Raw genomic sequence first — 6,000 nt, forward strand, 5'->3', positions numbered from 1 at the left:
TGATCTTCATTGGGAATCCAAAAAATTGTATGTTCTTGACTCCCTAGCACACAAGTGTTCAAGGACAAAACAAATTGATAATCAAATTGTAAGTATTGTCATGTTTTTTTATATGTGGTTTGACTTCTTTCTTTGTTTGCGAAATAAACGTACATGACTTTTTACTCGGTTTGTTTAAAGGCCCACAATTTGGAGCACTTGTTTTCCATGTTGATGACTCCCCCAAAAAGAGAAACCAACTTTTGAAGTAATTATGAAGACCTTCCACAACAATCAAACTTGTAATCCCGCCTCTATGAAAATTTATAAGTGTGATGCATCATCCCGTATTTTATATTTGATTTTAATAAGTTGCTTCTTTTAATTAGGTACAATTGTGGTATTATGATCCTCAAATATCTGCAGCTTTGGGACACTATGAAGAAATATGATGGCAAAAGTATGCTTGCTTAAACATGCGTAAGTTCATTCACCATAGTAAATATTATAATTCATTTTACTCATTTCATACTTCAAGTTGGTTGTACCAAGAGAGTCTTTTATCATGATAGGAAGATCTTCAATAATTTAGACAAGACTACATATGTGAGTGGGTATTGGATCTAGAAAATATTCACCAGGATAGGGTTCTCCACGCAATACAACACTGCACTTTTCATTTCTTAACATTTGATTGATGAAATTTAAAATTATTTCTTGTACTGGACAATGTTTTTTTTTTTTTTACATTATAACTTGAATGAAAAGTATTGTAAATAAAAAGGATTTGGGTTGAAGGGTAGCACTTTTCTGAAATATTATTCCGATCGTAATACCTAAATCCCTTATCTAGGGTGTTGTTAATTGACACAGCAAACACCTTATGAGGTTTAAATAGAAATGAAATGTCTGTAAGATATCTGCAAACCTATGGGTAAATAACACTTCCTTTGGGAATGAGGTCATACATAGGCATGGATTGAACGAAGTTTAGTATATTCATACAATGAATACTATATACTCCCAGTAGTAATAATCCGTGAAGTGAGGAATATTTAATGTCTCCTACCACAATGTACAACAATAAAAAACAAATAACATGGGTTAGCACTTTAGAAGTTAGGGGTTACCGAATACAGTTCACACTGGAATTTAGCAATATATATCAAAAAATTTATTTGATGCATAAATTATGACAACTTCGAATCAGTTAAACAAATTCCAAAATTAGAAATCAAATTTATAAGACGAAGTGGAGTCATGAGAGTGCCATTTCTAAACAAAGTGAATTAGGCTAAAATTTATGTGAAAACAATTTAACCTAGGTTAGGACTAATAGACTCACTTTGTAGTTCCTATGGGAATGAAGTCATACATAGTCATGGGTTGAACTAAGTTCAGTATATTCCTACAATCGAAAGCATATAGTCCCTGGTACTAATAATCAGTGAAGTTAAGAATATTTAAGGTCTCTTACCATGATGTACAACAATGAAAAACAAATAACATCGGTTAACACTTCTGAACTCATGGGTTAGAAAATACAGGTCACAATGGAATTTAGCATTAATCATTCACAATTTTTGTTTGTTGCATAAATACTGAATATTTCCATTGACTTAAAGAAACTCCAAAATTAAGAATGAAAGTTATGACATAAACCCAACACATCACAATGAGAGTTGTAAATGTATCCAATCATGGATAATATAAGTGCAAACCATTTAACCTGGGTTAGCATTTATTACTCAGCAGTTCCACGTATAATGGGAAATGAAGAAATAATTTTCTATGGATTAAACTTGGTTAAGTATAATCCAATAATAAGAACCATATAATACCCACTAGTAATCAACAATGAACAATATTCAAGGTCTCCTACCATAATTCACACTAGTGAAAAATCAATGACATGGCTTACCATTTATGTAGTCCAGGGTTAACACTTATAGTTTATAGTGCAATTCACTAGTATATATTGACAAATTGAATTTCTTGCACAAGTAAGGACAACTTCCAATCATTTCAACAAATTGGAATCAATTACGTACTTTTGTTCAAAGGGCAGAACTGAATAAGCAAGTGCTATTAAAGGAATCAAAAAATGGTGTACAAAAGATGAGTTTTACAATTTCATAATTAATCACAATTATCATCATGACACGGAGGCAATAATGTTTCACAATGTTCATACATGGAGGTTCTACATACGTTGAATATAGTGCCTATGCAACTGCATCTAAACAGCTGGGATAGTTTGCAAGCATTTAGGTTAATCTGTAAGGCTTTGTATTTATCGCCGACTCTTGATAGCTTCCTGTATTTTTATGTTACCCGTCCTAGGGATCCTTTAAGGTGGTTGTCATTGGTTGGTAGGCCGAAATCATGCATGTTGGACGGGTACATAATCTTTTAAGAATTTTATGGATGGGTTTTTCTTAGTCATCGTGACCACGGGTGGCCGATCTTTGTACTATGTTGAAGTTGGCTATCCGAAGTTTTCGTTCTATTGAATTTAACCGCCTAGTAGACTAGACGTGATGTCCAAAGAGTCTTTGGATGTTGAAATTAGGCATTTAGTGGATATTTTAGAGTAGTTGTCGCCTAGGGCTTCTAGGAAATGGATTGTTAGTTGCTATCTAATAGATTATCCAGGCATGGATGTTTGCGGTATGTTTTTGAATGTTTTTTGTTCAAGTGTTGGTCTAATCTAAATAATTTTGGTTTTTGCATGTGTGATAACTCATTATGCGAAGAAGGTGAGTAAGGCTAGGGACTTGTTTTTCTAGTTGCGTGAGAATATGGTGGATGCGGCCAACGCGTAGGGGCAATCTCAGGTCCCTAACTTGATTGGCTAGCTGTTGACACATATCGACCTCAACAACAAAGAGGCTAGCACTTTCAAAGAAGAAGGGGGTGGGGAAGGATGGGAAGTGGTTGAGATAAGGAAGGGTGTCGAGATAAAGTTAAACAACCAGGAGATAAACGACCGACTAAATCTGTGGCGTGAATCTAGACATGTACGACAACTACATGCTTGATGTAATTGATATAATCCGCTTGAAGACCATGGAAGAGGCAACTAAAGCTGATAATGAGGGAATGATGGTGGTAAGTCCTCTGGCCAACGCTGATTAGTGGCTTGGTGTTTGTACATTATACTCAACCAACAATACTTAGAATAGTGGCTGAGAATTTGTTAACTATTTGCACTCGACCAACGACACTTTGAGTGGTGTGTAAGATCCGGGAAAATTGAATAAATAAGTATTTATTTAATAAATGTGATAGCGGGAATCCCTAAGTTATCTAATGTGGAAAGAGAAGACAAGGAACAATGGTAGCTCAAGTGGTAAAACATGTTGATGGTGTGGGGAGGACTTGGGTTTGAGTCTTGTGAACGCCATTTGTTGGTTATTTTATTATTTAATTATTTTGCATACAATTATGGTTGTGAGATAAAAGGTTATAAGGCATGATGCACATGAAATGTCAAGAAACGTGAATTGGCTTGATGGTGTTGCATTGATTTGGCTTTGGCATGGTTGTGGGTTTGAACCTTGGTAGACATGAATTAAGTTTTCTTTTTGCTAAAATTATTTTTGGCATGGATGAGAGTTGATGTACATTAAACTCCTCCTTAATGGATTTTTTTTTCGTTTTGGGTAATTAAGGGAGAAATAATGAGGCTAATGATGGATGATAGGGATGAAAGTAGGGTCTTGGTGAAGGCATTTTCGTGTGGCTACCAAAAGGTAGTTAGAGAACCCAAAAATAACATTGAGGAGAGTGTCAGAAGGTTTATATGAGTGCTCAAGGACGAAGATCAAATGGTAGATCATTTGTGAAACATAGAAGGACTCTAAAAGCACTTTTGGAGCGGGAAATTCAGGTTAGGTGTAACATCCCTGGCTACCCCTCCTCGGGTCCCAGAGGCTGTCAGGTTACTACAGCCCAATGCACCCCAACCCATCACCCTTCTCCGTCCAATCATACTGGGTGGGTTGTTGCCAGTGGGAATCGAACCCCCAACCTGACCTTTAACACCTCTGGCTCACCAGCAGATGCTACCAGTTGTGTTGCAGCATCTGCTGGTGAGCCAGAGGTGTTAAAGGTCAGGTTGGGGGTTCGATTCCCACTGGCAACAACCCACCCAATATGAATGGACGGAGAAGGGTGATGGGTTGGGGTGCATTGGGCTGTAGTAACCTGACAGCCTCTGGGACCCGAGGAGGGGTAGCTAGGGATGTTACATTAGGGGAGTTGCATTTCATATTTGTATTTTTGATAAATGATTTTGTGATATATGTATGTTTGTGGTTCTTGGATTCTGCCTAAACTTCTGCTTAATTTGTTCGTGTTTCTGTATTTTCCCAGAAACCGCCTGGCAGCATTGAAAGTCCGCCAGGTGACTCATGCTCCAGAAAGCAATTTTCTGGGTTTTCTATATGAACCGCCTAGCGACCGGGTGTGATCCACCTGACAACGAGCACTAGTTGCCCAGTTTCTTGTGGTGTCGTGATGTTCTGTGATGTTGATGATTATTGAATGAGTATTATATACGAAATTATGTAATTGTGTATTTAATTACATGTCTGATATTGCATGACTGGCGATAATTATGATTATAGAGATAATTGGGGGCTAGGGTTCATGTGGGGCTTGTGGAGGAATAACCATGATATGTGTATGATTTATGATATGATGCATAAAAATAATTTGAATTGAATAAATATGATGTGTGCACAATATAATTATGTCAAGACAAATGCTTGAATTATTGATTTGGGGTTTAGGGTTTATGCAGGTGCAAAACAATATGAATTTTTTCCCGAATTGTATGCACCGCCTGGCGGCCCATGAACTACCGCCAGGCGAGTCATGTTAAAATAACCCAATTTATAGGTTTTTGTTAAGAACCGCCTGGCGCTGAAGAGCTGCCGCTGGGCGATGCGTGTGGTGTTCTGTTCATGAAAAACGTTGTTTTTCGTATTTTCACGGAGCATGTATCATTGGGCACTGGTTTCATACCGTCAGGCGCTAGGTTCCTTATTTCTAGGCGCTAGGCACCACCATTTTTCTGGTTTGCGCAATTTTCATAAAATTGGATTTCCTGGTTTGTTAACAAGTAGTTCTTCACTTTGAATGGTGGAGATTTGATTTAGAGGTCAGTAGCTAGAGATATATGTTACTCATGATTGCTGGCTTGGAAGTCTTTAAAATGCATGAATAAACTCTTGATAATTTCGAGTAGCTACTATGTGGCATGAGTTGGAAGCATGATTAGGTTATGTTGTAAGTCTCTATGAATTTGAATGTACCTTTGGGTTAGTCACATGTTGAGAATTGGTTGATTGGTGAATGCATGTGTATCAATATAAATTTAAATTGTTGCATAGGAGGTGTGAAGTGCTACATAAATTTGAATTGGTGCATAGAATCATGTTAGAGGGTTGCTGCTTTATATTTGATTTGAGAATGCATTATTCATAAGTTGAAATTGAATGCTAGCATGGATATAAATGTTGGAGTATATATATAAATATGTAGGGATTGATGCATGTGATATGTGGTGAATTCATTAATAATTGAGTAATGGTATGATCTCAACTATGAACCCATTAGGTATATGAATGTGTTCAATTGTGATTCAGTCATGCTAATATGACTCGATAAGTGTGGTTGATATCTTGGATTGTATGTGGATTGTTTGGGTTCATTGAGAACCTGTCCCAAAGTGCCTAGCGGTGTGGGGTGAGTCGCTACGCGATAGCGGCCAAACAAAGGCCACTACGATTGCGCGACGTCTGGTTGCAAGTGTGGTTCCGCTAGGTGACTATTGTCAGACAATGGCTCTGTTTTTTTCTAGCACCTGGTGAAGAGAGGGTTCCGCCAGGCGGTCTACGTTGTGATTTTGCCTGGCGGCGCTTAGGTCGCGCCAAGCGATAGCGCGGAGGGCAGTGTGCTCTTTTGGATTTCGTTTTGCATGGTTGTTATGTGGGACTTGGACTAGGAGATGCT

This window comes from Vigna unguiculata, chromosome 10 (assembly GCF_037176805.1).
Source record: "Vigna unguiculata cultivar grain cowpea cultivar isolate G323 ecotype 2 chromosome 10, ASM3717680v1, whole genome shotgun sequence".
NCBI classification, from domain to species: domain Eukaryota; kingdom Viridiplantae; phylum Streptophyta; class Magnoliopsida; order Fabales; family Fabaceae; genus Vigna; species Vigna unguiculata.